The 24,854-nt window shown below is 41.0% G+C and overlaps 1 protein-coding gene and 1 non-coding gene across 2 annotated transcripts in view; one reads left to right on the top strand and one right to left on the bottom strand.

Annotated features, from left to right (window-relative positions):
* Positions 1–24,854, bottom strand: part of SMIM35 (small integral membrane protein 35) — a 54,759-nt gene that overhangs the window by 7,747 nt on the left and 22,158 nt on the right. The gene's annotated exons all lie outside the window — the stretch shown is intronic.
* On the top strand, positions 16,151–16,277 carry LOC112579749. Its single transcript, XR_003104085.1, has one exon. It is a non-coding gene; the product is annotated as a small nucleolar RNA SNORA40 (small nucleolar RNA).

Here is a 24,854-nt window from a genome sequence, read left to right as displayed (position 1 = left end):
GTTGTGATAGTTTCAGGTGAGCAGTGAGGGGACTCAGCCATGCATATAATGTATTCATTCTCCCCCAAACACCCTTCCCATCAAGGCTGGCACATAACAATGAGCAGAGTTCCATGTGCTATACGATAGGTTTCTGTTGGTTATCCATTTTAAATACAGCAGTGTGTACATGATCTTCCCAAAGTCCTTAACTATCCCTTCACCCTCGCCCGGCAACCATAAATTCATTTTCTAAGTCTGTGAGTCTCTTTCTGTTTTGTAAGTAAGTTCATTTCTTTTTAGATTCCACATATAAGGGATGTCATATAATATTTCTCCTTCTCTGACTTACTTCACTCAGTATGACACTCTCTAGGTCCATCCATGTGGCTGCAGATAGCCTTATTTCATTCTTTTAATGGCTGAGTAATATTCCACTGTGTATATATACCACATCTTCTATAAATATTTCACAATTTCCCCCACCCAAGCCTTTCCCTCTCTCTTTCCCTCTCCCATGCTCCTGACCCTTCTTCCGTTACAGCAGCCAAGTTATCCTCTGAGAGTTTGACACCCAAATGCAGAGAGATAGTGTCTCTCCTCCTATTTTTAGATTCCAAAAGCCCAGGCCCTTAGAAAAATGGATTCACAATACAGATGAGAGATGAACAGAAGCAAGATTAGCGTTCTTGTTATACTATGGAAAAATTTCCAGCTTGGGGGAGGAGAAGAAAGAAAGTGAAGTACAGTGAGAGATGGGGGGTGGGGTGGGGAACATTGAAAAGATATCGGTGGACTCTACATAGAGAAAGTCCTTATTCCCTGATCTGAAGTGGAGCCCAGAGAGGCAACAGAATTCTTAGATAGAGTTGTGGGATCTGAGAGCCGGGCTGAGTCCCAGAAAGACAGCAAGACCCCAGTAAGGAGAGTGCTAGCAAGCTCCTGGGCAGACGGAGCCTTGGACAGCCTTCGAGAGTTACGGTGACCTCTTATGCTTTTGTTACTGTTGTTCAGTCACTCACTCGTGTCCGACTCTTTGCAACCCCATGGACTGCAGCAACCAGGCTTCTCTGTCCTCCATTATCTCTCAGAGTTTTCTCAAATTCATGTCTACTGAGTCAGTGATGCTATCTAACCATCTCATCCTCTGCCACCTCCTTCTTTTGCATTCATGCATGGAAGCAATCAAATGATTTCTGGGTCCCTACAAAAGGCAGGAAAGTCAGAGAGGGGCTCTCCAGACCTGAAGGAGCTAAACACCTGGGACCTAGGAACACCTCTGTGGCACTCTGCCTAGCTGACGCTCAAAGCCCAGTCTAAGGGATTGCCGTCACAAGTGTGCCAGGTGAACAGTTGGTACAAGGGGATATACCCCTCTCCCTCACTCCTTAAGTCTCTGAGTAAAGGAGGAAACAGATCCTCAAAGCCACTGATGGCAATCTCCGTGCCAGGCACTTGTCTAGGTGCTTGTATTACAGCAATAAATAAAACACAAAAATCCCTGTTTTCATGAAGATTATATTCCAGTGGAGGGAGACAGACAAAAAAAATTAAGAAATAAATTTTATAGTATATTGGAAGACCACACATACTAGGGAGAAAGAGATAAGCAGAGGAAGAAATGGAATGCATCATGAAAATGAGAGTAGCTTTAAATAAAGGGATCGGAAATACCTGTAAAATGTGACAATTGAGAAAACCACACTTTTGGTGAGAGAAAGAACAAGCCAGGTAGATAATCAGGTAAAAAGTTTCTAAGAGGGAGCAGCAGGTAGAATTGAGGCAGGAGCACACCAAGCAGGTGCTAGATGCATCAGGGAGCCCCGAGTGATGAGTAGGGACAGGGAGTGGGGAAGAGCAGTGAGAGATGGGGTGGAAGGAGCCAGATCACTGCAGTGCTTTGAAGGCAATAGGGGAATTTGGTTTTTCCTCTGAGCAAGACAGAGAATTGTGAGCAGAGAAGTGACATGATCCGAGGTTTTCAGAGGACCACTCATCAGCTACCATATTAAGGGTAGATGCAGCAGGGAATAATGATGAAGGGAGACAAGTCAGAAGGCTATTGCAAAGATCCAAGCAAGAGATGATCATTGAAGAGAAGTAGCGCCAAGATACTGAGAGGCCAAAGTCAGAGAGAGATCATCTATGTGGTTAAGAGAGAGCATAACAGTGACCCAACAGCTCAAGTCCAGAGGCAGGTCGACAGATAACTCAACAAGGCATGGTGGTAACATTGTGGTGTTTATGGAAGCTGGGGTTTTGAAGGGTTCCATCAAAGAGAAATATTAATAACCTCAGATACACAGATGATACCACACTTATGGCAGAAAGTGAAGAGCTAAAGAGCCTCTTGATGAAAGTGAAAGAGGAGAGTGAAAAAGTTGGCTTAAAACTCAACGTTCAGAAAACTAAGATCATGGCATCTGGTCCCATCACTTCATGGCAAATGCGGAAAAATGGAAACAGTGAGAGACTTTATTTTCTTGGTCTCCAAAATCACTGCAGATGATGACTGCAGCCATGAAATTAAAAGATGCTTGCTCCTTGGAAGAAAAGCTATGACCAACCTAGACAGTATATTAAAAAGCAGAGACATTACTTTGCCAACAAAGTCAAAGCTATGGTTTTTCCAGTAGTCATATATGGATGTGAGAGTTGGACTACAAAGAAAGCTGAGTGCCGAAGAATTGATGCTTTTGAAGTGTGGTGTTAGAGAAGACTCTTGAGAGTCTCGAGGACTGCAAGGAGATCCAACAAGTCTATCCTAAAGGAAATCAGTCCTGAATAACCATTGGAAGGACTGATGTTATAGCTGAAACTCCAATATTTGGCCGCCTGATGAGAAGAACTGGCTCACTGGAAAATGACCCTGATGCTGGAAAGATTGAAGGCAGGAGGAGAAGGAGACTACAGAGGATGAGATGGTTAGATGGCATCACTAAGACGATGAAGATGAGTTTGAGTAGGCTCCAGGAGTTGGTGATGGACAGGGAAGCCTGGCGTGCTACAGTCCATGGGGTCACAAAGAGTCGGACACAACTGATCAAAGAATTCTGCCCAGGAGTAGAAAGTACTCATAGGAAAGCACCACCAGGTAAATCACAGCCTGCCGAGACCTGGCCGGTGAGAGAAGAAGATGTATTATTTCTGTTTGCTACCACTTGGTCCCCACGCCCAACAGTGCCATCTGGCTTAGATGTGGCTTACAGACACATTTAATTACTATCCTATTTTACCTCTTTATCTTTCTAGAATACTCCTTTAACTAATACTCTTTACTTATTCTCCCTTTTGCATACCTTTAAATTTTTATTATAAAATATTTCATGCACACAAGAAGTATATAGAAAAACATGGTGAATATCCCTGTGCCTACTACTAATCTTCAAAGAATTCTAAAATTTTACCATTCTTGCTCATTATCTCAATTTCAGGGCAGTTTTCTGCTATCTCTCCCTCTAAGTAACTTTTCTCCCAAATTTGGTGTTCAGCTTCCCTATGCATGGTTTTTATACTATTAGCTCATTTTCCCCAAACTATGTCTATATGAATACATATTTATTTATGTATAGAAAGGGGGGGATATATATGTGGCATTGTTTTGCATGTTTTCAAACTTTATAAAAATGACAGATTACTTCTACTTTCAGCTGCCATGGAACAAAGGAGGCCAGATTTGCTCTCTCATCTTAAATAACTAGAAACCCAAACAAATACGTAAAACAGCAGAGAATGGTAGTGCAGTGCACGATAGTGCTGTCTGAAAAAAGAAAATGAAATGAAGTGTGATCCATGATTGTTGAGCTTATTGCATGGGGTGAGTTTCCAACTCACAGTACGGGGGGACCCAAAGAGAGTCTTGGGTCCTGCCAAGGGAGTAATAAGGACCATAAAGAAGACAGAGCACCAAGAATTGATGCTTTTGAACTGTGCTGCTGGAGAAGACTCTTGAGAGTCCCTTGGACTTCAAGGAAATCAAACCCTGAATATTCACTGAAAAGACTGATGCTGAAGCTGAAGCTCCAACTTTGGCCACCTGATGTGAAAAGCCGACTCATTGAAAAGACCCGGATGCTCAGAAAGACTGAAGGCAGGAAGAGAAGGAGATGACAGAGGATGAGCTGGTTGGATAGCACCACTGATTCAATGAATATGAGTTTGAGGAAACTCTGGGAGATTGTGAAGGACAGGGAAGCTTGGCGTGCTACAGTTCATGGGGTCACAAAGAGCTGGACACGACTGAGTGACTGAACAACAACAACATTAAATGCTCTAAATGTATTTCTAAATACCACTTTAGCTTCATACTGTTATATTTGATATGTAACATTTTTACCTGTGTCTGATCCAGATGTTCTGTCATTTCAAGCAGAATTTTTCTCTTTAATCCAGGAATTCTTTGGCAGTGCCTTTTTAGTTTCTAAATATATGGAATAAGGTCTTTGTCTTTTTACTGTTAATTTGGATAGATGTTGGTTATAACATTATGGCTGATATTCTATAAGAAATTAATTTAATTTAAATTAATTAAAATTAAATTAATTTCAGCAATGGCTCAATATTTCCATCTAATTCATGAAGTCAAAGTAAAGCTTTTAGAAGTTCATTTTGTATAAGGTAAAATGCCTGAGATCATTGTGAATGTTATTGAAAATTTAGTTTAAGAGTTTAATGTTAATGATAAAGTTCTTTTTTCATTTTTCGTACTTTTTTCATTCTGTGCTTCAGTCTTGGATATTTTTTCTCACCTATTTTGTACTTGACTAATTCTCTCTTAAGAGAAAAAAAGTGAAAGTGAAGTCGCTCAGTTGTGTCCGACTCTTTGCGACCTCATGGACTGTAGCCTATCAGGCTCCTCCATCCATGGGATTTTCCAGGCAAGAGTGCTGGAGTGGATTGCCATTTCCTTTTCCAGGGGATCTTCCTGACCCAGGAATCGAACCCGGGCCTCCCGCATTGCAGGCAGACGCTTTACCGTCTGAGCCACCAGGGAAGCTTTTAATTCTCTCTTAAGCTGCATCTAACTTGTTATTAAACCATCCTTTGTGTTCCTAATTTCAGTTATTGTACTTCTCATCTCCAAAATTTTGACTTATTTTTTTGGCTTATTTTTATAATTTTTAATTATTTGTCAATTTTTCCATCAAGTCATTTATTTGCTATACCACTTTCATTTATTTTTTTATTGGTTGTCCTAAGGCTTATAATAGGAAGTCAGGATGGCTGAGCAGTCTAAGGCGCTGTGTTCAGGTCACAGTTTCCCCTGGAGACATGAGTTTGAATCCCATGAAATTAAAAGACGCTTACTCCTTGGAAGGAAAGTTATGTCCAACCTAAATAGCATATTCAAAAGCAGAGACATTACTTTGCCAACAAAGGTCCATCTAGTCAAGGCTATGGTTTTTCCAGTGGTCATATATGGATATGAGAGTTTGACTGTGAAGAAAACTGAGCGCTAAACAATTGATGCTTTTGAACTGTGGTGTTGGAGAAGACTCTTGAGAGCCCCTTGGACTGCAAGGAGATCCAACCAGTCCATCCTAAAGGAGATCAGTCCTGGATGTTCATTGGAAGGACTGATGCTAAAGCTGAAACTCCAATACTTTGGCCACCTCATGTGAAGAGCTGACTCATTGGAAAAGACCCTGATGCTGGGAGGGATTGGGGGCAGGAGGAGAAGGGGACAACAGAGGATGAGATGGCTGGATGGCATCACCAACTGGATGGACATGCGTTTGTGTGAACTCTGGGAGTTGGTGATGGACAGGGAGGCCTGGCATGCTGCTATTCATGGTATCGCAAAGAGTTGGACACAACTGAGTGACAGAACTGAACTGAACTGAAGGCTTATAATATGAATCTTTAACTGATCACAGTCACATATAAGTTTAAAGTAAATGATGAAGATATATCATGCAAAAAATAATCAAAAGAAAGCTGAAGAAGGATAAAAGAAGACATTTCATAATGATACAAAGACTGATTCATCAAAATGGAGCCCTAAATGTGCATGCATCTTTATTATACAGTTTTAAAACACAAGAGGAAAAAATGGACAACTAAAAGAAAAACTAGACAAATCCTTAATTGTCATTAAAGAACCTAACTCTTCTCTCTCAGTAATTAATGGAACATGAAATCAGTAAGTATATTGAAGACACAAACAACACTACCAGCCAACTTGATCCAGTAGACATTTATAGAACACGACATCCAAAATCTGTTAGAATACATTTTTTTCAAGTAATACATGAAACATTCATCAAAATGGATCATGTACTAAACTATAAAACAGTTTAAATAAATTCTAAAAGATTAAAATCATATGGAGTATATTCACAGACCATAGAATTGTATGGAGATGAAAGTCTAAAATAAAACCTGGAAAATTCCTCAATATTTGGAAATTAAACAACACACATCTACGTATCTCATGGGTAAAAGAAGATATCACAAGACAAGACCGAAAATACTTAGAACTAAATAGGAGTGAAAGCACAACATATCAAAAATTGTGGATGGAAGAGACAATCTAGAAAGATCAAGACAGTGGAGTTCACAGGATGAAGGTAAGAGCTACACAAAGAGAGAACCCAGGGATGTGCACAGGATCCCCCTAAAGTATTCACTAAGGCATGGATCAATCATGTGTGTGAACAAGCTACCTGAAGCTGGAGAGAGAGCCATCTAAGAAGAATAGCAGGAACAGTATTCAGCCTTCAAATGGGGCTGATATTAACAGCTGTGTCTGTTCCCATAACCTAGACTGGCAAAACTCATAATTCACAGGGCATTGACTAGAGAACTCAGGAAGGTCTTAGCTCAGTAATGGGAAATAATTAGCCCCATACTGAGCACTGTTCCGGACTCACCTAACACGTCACCACAGGAAGACCAGAAGGGACCAAATTTCTTCCAAGAAACTTAACTGCTTCCCAGAATATTTATAGAAAAACAAAACTATCTGCATTCAGCAGGGTAAAATGTACAATGTCTGGAACCCAATCAAAGATTACCAGACTTACAGAGGAGCAGAGAAACCTGACTCATAATGAAGAAGGTAAGTAATCAATTGAAACCCACTCAGAACTGACAAGAATGTTAGAATTGGCAAACAAAGACATTATAACTATATTTCACTTGTTCAAAATATAGGCAGAGTCATTCAAGATATTAAAATACCAAAGATATTTGGTATGCAAATATGAAATGTGATTAACAGCAGATCAGTTATTAGAAAGGAAAAAATAATGCACTTGAAGACATAGCAACAGAAACTATGAAAAATGAAGCACAGGGTATAAAAAGAATAAAACAAATGAAAACAGCACCAGTGAGATGTAGGACAATTTTGAGCAACCTCATGCATGTGTAATTAGAGTCCTCAAAGGCAAAAAGGGGAACTGAAAAAATATTTGAAGAGATATGACCAAAAATTTTCCAAGCTTGAAAAGCCCTTCAAATTATTTATTCAAATGATACACTTTCTTCCCTAAAAGGAGTTATGGTATCCATGGTTGATATCATAATCAATTTTCTTTTTCATTATATTAAGGAAAGTCTAAACTATGCTAAAGCCTAAACTGTGCTGTGTCTAAGGGTCTCTTGCAGAGGTACAGATCAGCGGTGGACTGCCACAGGGGCAGGGGCTCTGGGTGCAATAGGCCTGGGATGGCATAAGACCTCCTGGAGGAAGTCGTCATTAACCCCACCATAGAGCCACCAGAACTTACACAGGACTGAGGAAACAGACCCTTGGAGGGCACAAACAAAAGCTTATGCACACCAGGACCCAAGAGAAAGGAGCAGTGACCCCACAAGAGACTAACCCAGACTTGCCCGTGAGTGTCCAGGAGTCTCTGGTGGAGGCGTGGGTCCATGGTGGCCTGCTGCAGGGTTAGTGGTGCTGAATGTAGCAGTGTGTACATGGGACATTTTGAAGGAGGTGACCAATATCTTCATTACCTCCACCATAGTTCGGCCTCAGGTCAAACAACAGGGAGGGAACACAGGCCAGCAACAGAAAATTGGATTAAAGATTTACTGAGCATGGCCCCGTCCTTCAGAACAAGACCCAGTTTCCCCCTCAGTCAGTCTCTCCCATCAGGAAGCTTCCATAAGCCTCTTATCCTTCTCCATCAGAGGGCTGCTGCTGCTGCTAAGTCGCTTCAGTCGTGTCCAACTCTGTGCGACCCCATAGACGGCAGCCCACCAGGCTCCCCCGTCCCTGGGATTCTCCAGGCAAGAACACTGGAGTGGGTTGCCATTTCCTTCTCCAATGCATGTAAGTGAAAGTGAAGTTGCTCAGTCGTGTCTGACTCTTCGTGACCCCATGGACTGCAGCCCACCAGGCTCCTCTGTCCATGGGATTTTCCAGGCAAGAGTACTGGAGTGGGGTGCCATTGCCTTCTCCGCCATCAGAAGGCAGACAGAATGAAAACCACAACCACAGGAAACTAACCAATCTGATCCCATGGACCACAGCCTCGTCTAACTCAATGAAACTATGAGCCATGCTGTGTAGGGCCACCCAAGACAGATGGGTCATGGTGGAGAGTTCTGACAAAACGTGGTCCACTGGAGAAGGGAATGGCAAACCACTTGAGTATTCTTGCCTTGAGAATCCCATGAACAGTATGAAAAAGTGAAAAGATAGGACACTGAAAGATGAACTTCCCAGGTCAGTGAAGAAGAAGTGAAGTCGCTTAGTCATGTCCAACTTGTTGCGACCCCATGGACTCTAGCCTACCAGGCTCCTCCCTCCATGGGATTCTCCAGGCAAGAGTACTGGAGTGGGTTGCCATTTTCCTTCTCCAGGGGATCTTCCCAACCCAGGGATCGAACCCCGGTCTCCCTCATCCAGGCAGATGCTTTAGTCTCTGAGCCACCAGGGAAGCCCTTCCCAGGTCAGTAGGTGCCAATATGCTACTGGGGATCAATGGAGAAATAACTTCAGAAAGAATGAAGAGACAGAGCTAAAGCAAAAACAACATCCAGTTGTGTATGTGACTGGTGATGGAAATAAAGTCCAATGCTGTAAAGAACAATATTGGATAGCAACCTGGAATGATAGGTCCATGAATCAAGGCAAATTGAAAGTGGTCAAACAGGAGATGGCAAGAGTGAACATCGACATTTTAGGAATCAGTGAACTAAAATGGACTGGAATGGGTGAATTTAGCTCAATGACCATAATATCTACTACCACGGGCAAAAATCCCTTAGAAGAAATGGAGTAACCATCATAGTCAATAAAAGAGTCCAAAATTCAGTACTTGGATGCAATCTCAAAAATGACAGAATGATCTCTGTTCATTTCCAAGGCAAATTATTCAATATCACAGTAATCCAAGTCTGTGCCCCGAGCAGTAATGCTGAAGAAGTTGAAGTTGAATGGTTCTATGAAGACCTACAAGACCTTCTAGAACTAACACCCAAAAAAGATGTCCTTTTCATTATAGGGGACTGGAATCCAAAAGTAGGAAGTCAAGAGATACCTGGAGTAACAGGCAAATTTGGCCTTGGAGTACAAAATGAAGTAGGGCAAAGGCTAACACAGTTTTGCCAAGAGAATGCACTGGTCATAGCAAACACCCTCTTCCAACAACACAAGAGAAGACTCTACACATGGACATCACCAGATGGTCAACACTGAAATCATATTGATTATATTCTTTTCAGCCAAAGATGGAGAAGCTCTATACAGTCAGCAAAAACAAGACCAGGAGCTGACTGTGACTCAGATCATGAACTCCTTATTGCCAAATTCAGACTTAAATTGAAGAAAGCAGGGAAAACCACTAGACCATTCAGGTATGACCTAAATCAAATCCCTTATGACTATACAGTTCAGTTCAGTTGCTCAGTCATGTCCAACTCTTTTCAACCCCATGGACTGCAGCATGCTAGGCCTCCCTGTCCATCACCATCTCCCAGAGTTTACTCAAACTCATGTCCATTGAGTTGGTGCTGCCATCCAACCATCTCATCCTCTGTCATCCCTTTCTCCTCCTGCCTTCAATCTTTCCCAGCATCAAGGTCTTTTCAAATGAGTCAGTTCTTCGCATCAGGTAGCTGAAGTATTGGAGTTTCAGCTTCAGCATCAGTTCTTCTAATGAACATTCAGGACTGATTTCCTTTAGGATGGACCAGTTGAATCTCCTTGCAGTCCAAGGGCCTCTCAAGAATCTTCTCCAACACCACAGTTCAAAAGCATCAATTCTTCTGTGCTCAACTTTCTTTATAGTCCAACTCTCACATCCATACATACTACTGGAAAAACCATAGCTTTGATTAGACAGACCTTTGTTGGCAAAGTAATGTCTCTGCTTTTTAATAGGCTGTCTAGGTTGGTCATAATTTTTCTTCCAAGGAGTAAGCGTCTTTTAATTTCAAGGCTGCAGTCACCATCTGCAGTGATTTTGGAGCCCAAAAAATAAAGTCTGTCACTGTTTTCACTATGTCCCCATCTATTTGCCTTGAAGTGATGGGACTGGATGCCGTGGTCTTAGTTTTCTGAATGTTGAGCTTTAAGCCAACTTTTTTACTCTCCTCTTTGACTTTCATCAAGAGGCTCTTTAGTTCTTCTTTGCTTTTTGCCATGAGGGTGGTGTCATCTGCATATCTGAGGTTATTGAGATTTCTCTCAGCAATCTTGATTCCATTTTGTGCTTCTTCCAGCCCAGCATTTCTCATGATGTACTCTGCATAGAACTTAAATAAGCAGGGTGACAATATACAGCCTTGACGTACCCCTTGCCCTATTTGGAACCAGTTTGTTGTTCCATGTCCAGTTCTAACTGTTGCTTCCTGACCTGCATACAGATTTCTCAAGAGGCAGATCAGGTGGTCTAGTATTCCCATCCCTTTAAGAATTTTCCACAGTTTGTGGTGATCCACACAGTCAAGGGCTTTGAGATAGCCAATAAAGCAGAAATAGATGTTTTTCTGGATGATTATACAGTGGAAGTGACAAATAGATTCAAGAGATTAGATCTGACAGACAGAGTGCCTGAAGAACTATGAACGGAGGTTTGTGACTTTGTACAGGAGGAAATGTATGAAGACCATCCCCAAGAAAAAGAAATGCAAAAAGGAAAAATGGTTGTCTGAGGAGGCCTTACAAATAGCTGAGAAAAGAAGAGACGCTAAAGGCAAAGGAGAAAAGGAAAGATATACCCATTTGAATGTGGAGTTCCAAAGAATAGCAAGAAGAGATAAGAAAACCTGCTTCAGCGATCCATGCAAAGAAATAGAGGAGAACAATAGAATGGGAAAGACTAGAGATCTCTTCCAGAAAATTAGAGATACCATGGGAACATTTCATGCAAAGTTGGGCACAATAAAGGACAGAAATGGTATGGACCTACAGAAGCAGAAGATATTAAGAAGAGGTGGCAAGAATACACAGAAGAACTATACAGAAAATATCTTCTTCCAAGTTTAAGTTATTAGTTCAAAACTGAATAAATGTAGATGACATCTCCAAAACTATATCACCTTTGAAATAGTTTATATTAAGTTTCTTTATATCAGTAGTTAAACAGAATTAACTGATTATTTAAACTAACCCTAACTCAATACACCCATTAGCATCAGCTTGCAAGAGGACTCATACCTCCATTATCTACAGCAGGGAGGTATGCATCCATATCCAAAAGCAGTTTCAGATCACAAGGATGTTTGCTTAAAATGAGATTATTCAAAATGGGAGTCCCAGTTTGTACTCCTCCTAGTCGTTATTTGATAGGGGGTGGGGCATATCTCTTAACCTCCACTGTTACTGTTAAGATGCAAATCTAATTAGAAGTCAGTAGCCATGTAGTCAAAGGTTAAAATAAAAGTATAATTGTGATCCTTTATGAGTCCTGGTCCCACAAAGGACCATCAGGCTCTAGGAGAAGAGATACATTGAGGACAACCCTTCCCTCCCCTTTCCCCTCCTGCTTTACTAGCATCCCTGAGCCATGCTAATTGGCCCAAGTTCGCTAGCCAACTAGTGAGTCATAGTTGTGACACTTCCCATGCTACTTCCTCCCTCTAGACATCTGGAGGGGCAGGCATCCAGTCTACCATCATGCTTTTCTCATTCATGCCCACATACTCTCATTATGACAGTTTCCTGCCCTTGCATGCCAGAGCTGGTAAGTTTCAGCATTTGAATTGGGACTAAGAAAGATATAAGCATCTGAATGCAGAGTTCCAAAGAATAGCAAGGAGAGATAAGAAAGCCTTCCTCAGTGATCAATGCAAAGAAATAGAGGGAAACAACAGAATGGGAAAGACTAGAGATCTCTTCAAGAAAATTAGAGATACCAAGGGAATATTTCATGCAAAGATGGGCTCAATAAAGGACAGAAATGGTATGGACCTAACAGAAGCACAAGATATTAAGAAGAGGTGGCAAGAATACACAGAAGAACTGTACAAAAAAGAGCTTCATGACCCAGATAATCATGATGGTGTGATCACTCACCTAGACCCAGACATCCTGGAATGTGAAGTCAAGTGGGCCTTAGAAAGCATCACTACAAACAAAGCTAGTGGAGGTGATGGAATTCCAGTGGAGCAATTTCAAATCCTGAAAGATGATGCTGTGAAAGTGCTCCACTCAATATGCCAGCAATTTGGAAAACTCACCAGTGGCTGCAGGACTGGAAAAGGTCAGTTTTCATTCCAATCCCAAAGAAAGGCAATGCCAAGGAATGCTCAAACTACCGCACAATTGCACTCATCTCACACGCTAGTAAAGTCATGCTCAAAATTCTCAAAGCCAGCCTTCAGCAATACGTGAATCGTGAACTTCCAGATGTTCAAGCTGGTTTTAGAAAAGGCAGAGGAACCAGAGATAAAATTGCTAACATCCTCTGGATCATGGAAAAAGCAAGAGAGTTCCAGAAAAACATCTATTTCTGCTTTATTGACTATGCCAAAACCTTTGACTGTGTGGATCACAATAAACTGTGGAAAATTCTGAAAGAGATGAGAATACCAGACCACCTGACCTGCCTCTTGAGAAACCTATATGCAGGTCAGGAAGCAACAGTTAGAACTGGACATGAAACAACAGACTGGTTCCAAATAGGAGTACGTCAAGGCTGTATATTGTCACCCTGCTTATTTAAGTTCTATGCAGAGTACATCATGAGAAACACTGGGCTGGAAGAAGCACAAGCTGGAATCAAGATTGCCAGGAGAAATATCAATAACCTCAGATATGCTGATGACACCACCCTTATGGCAGAAAGTGAAGAGGAACTCAAAAGCCTCTTGATGAAAGTGAAAAAAGAGAGTGAAAAAGTTGGCTTAAAGCTCAACATTCAGAAAACAAAGATCATGGCCTCTGGTCCCATCACTTCATGGGAAATAGATGGGGAAACAGTGGAAACAGTGTCAGACTTTATTTTGGGGGGGCTCCAAAATCACTGCAGATGGTGACTGCAGCCATGAAATTAAAAGACGCTTACTCCTTGGAAGGAAAGTTATGACCAACCTAGATAGCATATTCAAAAGCAGAGACATTACTTTGCCAACAAAAGTCCATCTAGTCAAGGCTATGGTTTTTCCAGTGGTCATGTATGGATGTGAGAGTTGGACTGTGAAGAAAGCTGAGCACCAAAGAATTGATGCTTTTAAACTGTGGTGTTGGAGAAGACTCCTGAGAGTCCCTTGGACTGCAAGGAGATCCAACCAGTCCATCCTAAAGGAGATCAGTCCTGGGTGTTCATTGGAAGGACTGATGCTAAAGCTGAAACTCCAATACTTTGGCCACCTCATGCAAAGAGTTGGCTCATTTGAAAAGACCCTGATGCTGGGAGGGATTGAGGGCAGGAGGAGAAGGGAACGACAGAGGATGAGATGGCTGGATGGCATTACCGACACGATGGACATTAGTTTGAGTGAACTCCAGGAGTTGGTGATGGACAGGGAGGCCTGGCGTGCTGCGATTCATGGGGTCGCAAAGAGTAGGACACAACTGAGCAACTGAACTGAACTGAAGAAGGAGAATAAAATGCCCCAGGGGTCTTCAGCCTTGCTGTTTGCTTCATCCAAGTTTGCAAGACATGTCTGTGTGAACTTGAGGCACAAGATCTCTGCTATAATGTTACTTCATTTTTAACATTGATTTGTCTCTTTTTTTGTATGTCTGTATCTAGATGGATAGATAGATAGTTAATCTCCTCCAGAGATTTTCTATAGAATTTCAGCATTCCTGGAGACAACCAAAATATCATCTAAATTCCATCAATACCCCCTTTTTAAAAAACCTGTACATACTGATTTTACAAAGAACCTTTAGCTTGTCCTTATATAAAATATTAACCAAGGAAACTCAGATTTGTAGTTTGTAAAGAAGAAATTGGCATGAAGTTTACTTAGAATAATGAAGAAGAAAAGAGGATATGATGAAAAAGAAAAAGAAGACTGAGAACAAAGTAGGGCAAAAAATTAAAACTAGGAGGTGGGGAAAGAGAAGGAAGAGGAGGGAATTGAGAGGAGAAGAAAAACTAATTAGTGAACATGTAGTTTGGGATGAAAATAGTAATTTCCCTTTTTGAAAACAGAATCAAAATGCAGAAGAATATGGCCAATCAATATGTCAAATAGAATATAAATGGCATAGCAACCACATAACTAAATGGCATAGCAACCAAAGTGTAGCATGAGTATATAAATAAAACCATATGCAAAAGAGAGGCAAAGACCTCTGCCTAGAACAAAGTATTACTCAGAGAATACAAAAAAATTCTTCAAAATCACTTCATTCCCTAGAACCACTTGCTTAAAACATGCATTAAAATAAAGGAAGTTTACAAGAAGAGAAAGATTAAGGAAACAAATTGAAGAGCACATAATACCATTATGGAGATAATAGATCCAATAGAAATAGAAAGTAATAAAATAGAGGTCATTAAAAACTAAATTACTAACAGAGGAAAAGCTTGAGAAAAGCACAGAGAATGGGGAGGAAAATACAAAATATTAAAGAAATTAGAGAAAAAGCTAATACCTATGGAAGACCAAGCTAATCCAACTAAAAAAAAAAGTTGACAAGCCTGAAGTAGAAAATCCAATAAATTAAATAGAAAATACTTTCAAAGATACAATACAAAAGAATTTCCCTGAATAAGGCAGGATGGTCTAGAGAATGGCATCTGCAGTTTAAGTATAATACACACTGGGTTCTATTAATGAGTGAAGTCGCTCAGTCGTGTGTGACTCTTTGCGATCCTATGGACTGTAGTCTACCAAGCTTCTCTGTCCATGGGATTTTCCAGGCAAGAGTACTGGAGCGGGTTGCCATTTCCTTCTCCAGGGGATCTTCCTGACCCAGGGATCGAACCCAGGTCTCCTGCATTGCAGGCAGACGCTTTACCCTCTGAGCCACATTAGAGTTAAAGTTTTGTTCCAGTTATTAAGCTATTGTTTCTCAGCTTCAAGCCCAGCGTCTATACTCAGGTTTCCGAAGCTGCTGCTGGGACTCTGTAGACCATACTTCTTGGCCAGCTGGGGAGGTTCTGCCAATAGCAGATGACAGAAGGAGACTGAAGGACTCAAGGGTAAAGACGGGACTTGCTCTGTTCTGCCTGCTTCCCATCGTCTTCCTGTAGATGCCCTAGTACTGTCAGTAACACCCTTTGCTTCTTTCTCACCCCAGAAGTTTTTTCTACAAGTAGTTGGGTACAGTTTTCAGTTTTTCCAAGTTCGTAAAACCAGTCTCATTATTTCCTATGCTCCACTGCAGAAGTATGAGTGCTCAGTTGCTCAGTCATGTCTGACTCTTTGCGACCCCATGGACAGTAGCCTGCCAGGCTCCTCTGTCCATGGAATTTTCCAAGCAAGAATACTGAAGCAGGTTGCCATTTCCTATTCCAAGGGATCTTCCCAATCCAGGGATCAAACCCACGTCTCTTGTGTCTCCTGCATTGGCAGGCGGATTCTTTACCACTTTACCACCTGGGAGAAGTATGAGCACCAGATGGCCAAAGACCCCTTCCCCAGAGGTCTGAGGTTCTCCTCCAAGCTCCATATCTTAATACTTTCAGATTCTTTCTTTTGCTTTCCCAGTCCTAGCGGTGGTAGCTCTTCCTGCAATTGCTACTTCCATGATACCTATCTGCCTTTTCAGTTATCTAGTTAGCAAGTCTCTATAATAAAAATACCTAGTAATAGCACTTGTGTTTGTTTTTGTTAAGCTTGTGAGCAAAGACTTATAGACAGATGTGAAAATAAACCCTCTTTTGCAACCCAGAACTCATTGTTTGGTATGAGTTTTGATACAGATAAGAAGGAACATGATACCTAAAACAGATTCAAATGATAGGGGTGTATTGATGAACTTAAAGATTGCTTCCAGGACTATAGTTTTTGTTGTTCAGTCACTAAGTGGTGTGTGTCTCTTTTTGACCCCAAGGACTTCAGTATGCCAGGCTTCCCTGTCCTTCATCTCCCAGAGTTTGCTCAAACTCATGTCCATTGAGTCAGTGATGCCATCCAACCATTTCATCCTCTGTCATCCCCTTTTCCTCCTGCCCTCAGTCTTTCCCAGCATCAGGATCTTTCCCAGTGAGTAGGCTCTTAACATTGGGTGCCAAAGTATTAGAATTTCAACTTCAGCATCACTCCTTCCAATGGATATTCAGGACTGATTTCCTTTAGGATTGACTGGTTTGATCTCCTTGCAGTCCAAGGGACTCTCAAGAGTCTTCTCCAGCACCCCAGTTTGAAAGCATCACTGGGAGGAGAAGGCTGCAGCACTCAGCCTTCTTTATGGCCCAACTCTCACATCCATACATGACTACTGCAAAAACCATGCAGTTTAGTGCTCAGTCATGTCCGACTCTTTGTGACCCCGTGATCTGTCCATGGAATTCTCTAGGCAAGAATCCTGGAGTGGGTTGCCATTCCCTTCTCCAGAGTATCTTCCCAACCGGGATCAAATCCTGGTCTCCTGCATTGCAGGCAGATTCTTTACCATCTACACTAATAGGGAAGCCATAGGAAACACTAGGGAAAACCATAGCTTTGACTATAAGGACCTTTGTTGGCAAAGTGATGTCTGCTTTTTAATACGTTGTCTAGGTTTGTCATAGCTTTTCTTCCAAAAGCAAGCGTCTTTTAATTGAGGGCTGCAATCACCATCTGCAGTGATTTTGGAGACCAAGAATATAAAATCTGCCACTGTTTCCACTTTTTCCCCATCTATTTGCCATGAAGTGATGGGACCAGATGCCATGATCTTCGTTTTTTGAAAGTTTGTTGAGTTTTAAGCCAGCTTTTTCACTCTCCTCTTTCATCCTCAACATGACGCTCTTTAGTTCCTCTTCACTCTCAGCCATTAGAGTGGTATCATCTGCACGTCTGAGTTTGTTGATATTTCTCCCAGCAATCTTGATTCCAGCTTGCGATTCCTCCAGTCCAGCATTTTGTATGATGTACTCTGCATGTAAGTAAGCAGGGTGACAATATGTAGCCTTGATGTTCTCCTTTCCCAATTTTGAACCAGTCCATTGTTCCATGTCTGGTTCTAACTGTTGCTTCTTGACCTGCATACAGGTTTCTCAGGAGACAAGTAAGGTGGTCTGGTATTCATTTCTTTAAGAATTTTCCAGAGTTTGTGTGATCCACACAGTCAAAGTCTTTAGCATGAAGACAAACACGAATGGTGTGCCTTTTGCTAGGATGCCATATGAAGAACACAGAATCACTTCCGTGACGAGTTTGCCAAAGATACAAGACCCGAGTCCAAGCATGAAGAGACATTATACAAGCCCAAACTGAGGCCATTTTAGGAAATAGTTGACCTGCAGTCTTCCAGTGTAAAGGTCAAAAAAAAAAAAAAAAACACCAAAAGAAGATTGAGGAAATGTTCCATACGGAAGCAGGCTAGAAAGACCAGAGAACTAAATGCAAATTTTGATTCTAAACTGGATTCTTTTGCTATAAAAGCCATTACTGGGGCAACTGACAAAACTTGAATAATAAAACGTTTAGATAGAAGTAATACATTTGATGTAATTTTCTGATTTTGATCATCGCATTGTGGCTATGCAGGGAATTGTCTTTGTAGGCAACAGACTCTAGAGTATTCAGGTGTAATGGGGCATTAGGTCAAAAACTTACAATTAAATCATTCAGGGAGAAAAAGTTTTGGTTTACTTTTTTAAGATATAGTTCCAAATTTTCTGTAAATTTTTAATCATTTCAAAATAAAATTTGATAATTTTTATATGCAGTTGGTCTCTATTTACTGATTTACAAATCTCCAAGACATTTTATAAATGAAAAAGCAAAGTTTAAGTGGATATAGTATGTCTTTTGGTATACTTTTCAAATATATGTATTTATATTTCATCATATGTATATATATATAATTTTTTGGAAAAATGAAGAAGAAAGATTTTGTGATGATCTGGGAGGGGGTGGTAGTGGGAAGGAGCTTTCATTTTTCATTTTATATCTTCCTGCATGATTTGGATTTTTACTACAGGTACCAGGTACATTACCAGGTACCAGAACTGACTCATTGAAAAAGTCCCTGATGCTAGGAAAGATTGAAAGCAGGAAGAGAAAGGATGAGATGGTTAGATGCCATCACCAACTCAATGGATGTGAGTTTGAGCAAACTCCGGGAGATAATGAAGGACAAGGAAGCCTGGCGTGTGCATCATGAGGTCACAAAGAGTCAGACACAGCTGAGCAACTGAACAGCAAGATACATGTATTAGTCTAATTAAAAAAAAAGAAAAACAGGAGTTTTCTGGAAGATGAGATTATGTTCCATTTTTGTTTTTCTTTATATTCTTACAAAATCAAAACTTAATAAATACTATATAAACATTTGGGTGTACATACATTATAAATTCTTTTCTGTTTATAATTAGGGTAAAAGGTTAACAAGGATCAGATAGCATCATCAGTTAAGCCATTCTGAATAATTTTGATGGCAGAAAGTCTTTACCTGGAGTTTTATTTACTTAGGCTTTTTAACTTAAAGATCTGTATGAAGAATTGTCCTTGGCTACTGAATAGCAAGGATTGTATTTTTTATTGAAGTACAGTTGATTTACAATGTTGTGTTAGTTTTTGGTGTATAGTAAAGTGATTCAGTTATACAAATATACATATTCTTTTATATTTTTTCCATTGTGGTTTATTATAGGATATTGACAATAGTTTCCTGTGCTATAAGTAAGACCTTGCTTTAACTATTTGATATATAGTAGTTCCTACTTCAGAGAAGGCAATGGCACCCCATTCCAGTACTCTTGCCTGGAAAATCCCATGGACAGAGGAGCCTGGTAGGCTGCAGTCCATGGGGTCACTAAGAGTTGGGCACAACTGAGCGACTTCACTTTCACTCTTCACTTTCATGCATTAGAGAAGGAAATGGCAACCCACTCCAGTGTTCTTGCCTGGAGAATCCCAGGGACGGGGGAACCTGGTGGGCTGCCGTCTATGGGGTTGCACAGAGTCAGACATGACTGAATCGACATAGCAGCAGCAGCAGCAGCAGTTCCTACTTGCTAACCCCAAACTCCTAATTTGTCTCTCCACCAACCTCTTTCTCCTCTGGTAAACATAAGTTTGTTTTCTATATCTGTGAATCTATCTCTGTTTCACAAGTAAGTTCATTTTTGTCTTATTTTAGATTTCATGCATGTAACACATACAGTCTTTGTCCTTCTCGTTCTGACTTCCTTCAGTCAGTATGATGCTTGCTAAGTCCATCCATGTTGCCGCACATGGCATTATTTCATTCCTTTTTATGACTGAATGGATTCCCTTGTGTGTCTCCCACCGCGTCTTCTTCATCTGCTTGCCTGTCAATGGACGTTTAGGTTGTTTCCATGCCTTAGCTACCCAGTTAGCAAGGATTCTAGAACACATAGACTTCAAGGCAGTTATCTCAGAACTGTAAGAAGAGCATTTTCCCACTTATTAATTTAGATCCATACCTCCAATTGCTTCACTCACCAAAACCTCACTCTGTGGGATATGTTTTAAAACCTACTCTCTTGCTTGACAAGCACACTCCAGTGATTTGGGAGGTAATAAGTTTAAATAGGATTTAGATTTGATAAACTCCTGTGTGTTTTCGTCCATATCCCTTTATGTGCTGCCTTATTAACACAGTCAAGGGGCTTTTCCCATTATTGTTCTTGTCACTGCTGTTTTGATTTCCTGATAATGTCCATGTAAAATCAAGAAACTCTGGAGCAAGACTCACATTTACTCAAACATGGAATGGTTAAAACAGATTTTAGCTTTTGGTGATCTTTTGATAAGAGATGAAGTGAGAAGCCTCCTTCTCTCAAGCCACTTAAAGATGAAAGTTTTCAAAAGGCACCTCAGAGGAACGTTTACATGAAGTTTCAGAAGACTGTCAGCAAGAAATCACTTGCAGAATTCTAGAATCACTTTGCAATATCAAACAGAGATTAGAAGAGAAAGACAAATGCCATATAAAGCACTTATATGTAGAATCTAAAACATGCACAAATGAACCTATCTATAAAACAGAACCAGACTCACAGATGTAGAGAACACACTTGTGGTTGCCAAGGGGGTCAGGGGAAGGACAGCCTGGGAGTCTGGGGTTAACAGATGCAAACTATTACATTTAAGGTGGATAGACAACAAGATCGTACTGCATATCACAGGGAATTATATTCAGTATCCTGTAATAAATCATGAGGGAAAAGAATATGAAAAAGAATGTATATATATACATATATATGAAAAAAGTAAGGAAGGTGATACTTGCTCAGTTGTGTCCGACTCTTTGCAACCCCATGGGCTGTATGCAGCCTGCCAGGCTTCTCTGTCCATAGGATTCTCTAAGTAAGACTAGTGGAGTGGGCTACCCCATTCCAGTATATATAGAGATATTCTGGTGACTCAGATGGTAAAGCATCTGTCTGCAATAGAGGAGACCTGGATTTGATTCCTGGGTTGGGAAGATCCCCTGGAGAAGGTGGCTACCCATTCCAGTATTCTTGCTTGGAGAATTCCATGAACAGAGAAAAGTGGCAGGCCACTGTCCATGGGGATCGCAAAGAGTCAGATACAACTGAGCAACTAACCCTTTCACTACTTTTTTTCAGGATATACATATATATATCCATTCTTTTTCATACTCTTTTCCCTTATGGTTTATCAGAGAACACTGAATAGAGTTTCATGTGCTATACAGTAGAAACTTGTTTAATCTGTTCTAAATGTAATAGTTACCATCTGTTAACACCAAACTCCCAGGCCGTCCCTCCCCCGCCCCACCTTGGCAGCCGCAAGTATGTTCTCTACACCTGTGAGTCTGTACTTCAATTTAAAAAAAAGAACAGAGATCAAGAGTTTGGGCGCTGGTGCCAAAAACACATGAGTTTGAGTCTCAGCTTAATATTTACAATGTGTCTTTGAGCAAGGAACTTAATCTTTGCAAAACTCAGTTTATTTATGTAGAAAATGGAAATAAAATTATCTACTCTATGAAATTATTATGGAATTTTTTGGAAATAATATTATCTACCACAAAGAAAACACTTAATCAGTACTAACAGTAGTAAGTATTGTTGTTGCTGTTGATTACTTTTAAAAAATAATTGCTTTCTCAGTTTATATTCTCAATATCATGAGCTCATATATGGATTAAAACAGACTCTCAGGCCACAGTGTCAAGAGTAAAAGGCCATTTTTCATATGTGCCATGATATTCATCACAAGAATCTTAAGAAAGAGGGGCCAGCCACATTATCACAACACTAGCCCAAGGATAGAGATGTTAGTGAAGCTTCCTTTGGAATAAGTGTCCACCAGTCTGCTCATCACTAAGATCGGGTTTTATAAATATAAATATAAGTGGGGAGGAGTTTTCTTTTTAAATTTACAACTTTTCCTCTGGTTCCATATGAGCTGTAAGTAGAACCCCCAAGGACCACCCTCACAACTCTGGCATTCAGTGCCCTAAAGAACATTGTTCCCACACTCAGCAAGTGTTTGTGGAGTCCCTACTCTGGGTCAGGTCTTATGCTAAACACTGGGTCAAGGCAGATAGAAACCCTGCCTTCATAAGCTAGTATGCTATGGGGAAATGGAAAGTCTGACTCTTTGCAACCTCATGAACTGTAGCCGCCAGGCTCCTCTGTCCACGGAATCCTCCAGGCAAGAATACTGGAGTGGGTAGCCATTCCCTTCTCCAGGGGATCTTCCCAACCCAGAGATTGAACCAGTTCTTCTGCATTGCAGGCAGATTCTTTACCATCTCGGCCACCAGGGAAGCCCATACTATGAGGAGGGGTTTGCTAAACAGATAATCATCCTATGAATCAGTTGATCAAAAACACACATTTTAGGGACTTCCCTGGCAGTCCAGGGATTAAGAGCCCACACTTCCGCTGCAGGGGGTCTAGGAACTAGACCTCACATGCCACAAGTAAGATCCGGTGCAGCCAAATAAATAAACATTAAAAAAAAAATTTCTGTGAAGAAGTAGAAGGTGTCAGGGTATCATTAGAATAGGAATACCTGAACTATTCTGGGAGGTTAGGGGAAGTTTCCTAGAGGAGGTGACATTTAGGTAAGATCTGAATCAGGAAAGAACAGCACGTAAGGCAAAGAACATGTGCAGTGGGCATGAAATAGGAGAGAGTATGTTAAATGCACAATAAAAATTTGCAAGACTAGTGTGAGACTAGTGAATATGTTGGTGAAAGGCAGAGGGATGGGGTGAAACAGGAAGTGGGGCTCAGAGTGACTGACACATGAGAAGAAGTGAAAGAGAAAAATGGGGTCTTGGAGACCATGTTAAGGACTTTTGTACTTTATTGTAAGAACAATGGAAAATCACTCAAGCAGCTAAGTGGTATTATATTATGACAAAATGAGCTCTTTCTAAAAACCACTCACTCTGACTGCCATGTGCAGAATAAATTAGAGAGCAAAAACAGAAGCCAGGTTGACTGGTTGGGTAGCAAGAGAACTTAGGTAATTATTGTCTCTGCCTAGCAACACATAGAATAAGTAATCTAAACATCCAGACATCTGAACAGGTAGCTTTGGTGGAAATACTATTGGGGTCACAATCAGTTAATTAAGAAACTAGGTTGGATCAAAGCATGATTTTATTGCCTTAGTCCAGGAGCTACAGGGCAACCTCTTTAGGTTTCCTCAAGAATAAAGGAGCCAGAGAGGTAAAATTCTAGCACAAGATCTACTGACCCACACCCATTGCAACTAGTGAAAAATATTTTGAATAAACAATCATTTAAAACTCTCTAAGATCTTCCCTGATTGTCCAGTGGTTAAGAATCTGCCTGCCAATGTAGGGGACACAGGTTTGATCCCTGGTCCGGGAAGATCCCACATGCCAAGGGACAACTAAGCCCGTGACCAGGGCTACTGAAACCCAAGCTCTAAAGCTTGTGATCTGCAAAAAGGAAACCCATCACAAGCGTGTGCGCTGCAACTAGAGAAAGCCCGTGCACAGCAGCAAAGACCCAGCGCAGCCAAATATGAAAATAAGAATAATTTTTTACAAGAACTCTGTAAGCAGTTCTAAGGCTTCAATTACTGTTTAGTGTGTGAAGAAACATCCATTTGAGGAAATCTATGAAAATTTGGTAAGAAAAGCAAGAAGTTGTGGTATCTGAACCAAGGCCTTGGTCTCCCTCCTTTCACTCAGCTCAGCAAGACAGAAACTCCACTCCAGGCTGCTGCTTTCATGAACACAGGACTTCCTCTCCCCATGACAACCAATTACAGGACTTTCTTCTTAGGAGGACATTTCTCATTTGAGGACATTTGGCATTTTTCATCCCGTCCCCAGCTACTATTGCTAAGGCTAAGTCGCAGGCAAGTCCAGTTGAGAAGTGGTGGGTCTCCCTCTTCCACCCACTCCCGTCTCGTGAGATGGAGGCTCTAGCTTGGGTATGGCATGCTGAGACTATTGTAGCCTCAACTGCCCTTGATTTAACTCATGAGACAGTGGCTTCACATGAGGAGAGGCCAGCCCAGAGAATCTCAGACTGCTTGCCCTCACCTACTGATTATTCAGTTCCTCAGAGAGAGAGTTGCCATTGTTTCCATCCCCAGCTGCACAGCTCCAAAGATTTTTCGGAGGGAAAGCAGACCATAAAACAGATCATCAGGTCTTCTCAAAAGAACTGACTTTCTTTGCAAAAGAGCATGGAAAAGTTCAAACCTAATGTTTGCTCTCAAGACAGTGGAGGTTATAGAGAAAAGAAAATAGAGAGATTTAATGGATTTAATGAATATATAACCCAGAATACAGGCTGGATAGTTTGTAGGAGAGAATCAGGAAATAAAACAGCTAAGAGGAACCCACTGAGGTCAGAACAAATCTCAAACACATACTTCAAAAACTATTCCTTCAAAAGAGTCACAGTTTGATTGGATTCATTTATAGAGCAGTTTGCGCTGCAGAGCACTATTGAAAACATTAGAGCTATTAACCAGCAGTTAGTGGAATTTAACAGCTGGGTGTAGTCAAGATAAGCAAGAAAGTTCTACAAGTACCATCATTCAGGGAACTGTGGGCACACTCAAAGCTACATCTCCCCAAGGAACAGCATCAAAGGCCAAACACTGATGCAGAAAAATAGACTTCACTAAAACCATTACTTAACTAAAACCAGGTAATTAAGAATCCACCTTCCAATGCAGGGGATATGGGTTCAATCCCTGGTCAGGGAACTAAGATCCCCCATGCTGTAGGGCATCTAAGCCCATGTGCCACAACTACAGAGCCCACTTGCTCTGGAGCCCATACTCTGCAACAGGAAAGGCCCAGGCACCACAATAAATGATCCTGTGTGTGCCAAAACTAAGACCTGATGTAGCCAAAAATGAATAAATAA

This window comes from Bubalus bubalis, chromosome 16, assembly GCF_019923935.1.
Source record: "Bubalus bubalis isolate 160015118507 breed Murrah chromosome 16, NDDB_SH_1, whole genome shotgun sequence".
NCBI classification, from domain to species: domain Eukaryota; kingdom Metazoa; phylum Chordata; class Mammalia; order Artiodactyla; family Bovidae; genus Bubalus; species Bubalus bubalis.
This window is presented reverse-complemented; position numbering and strand designations above follow the sequence as displayed.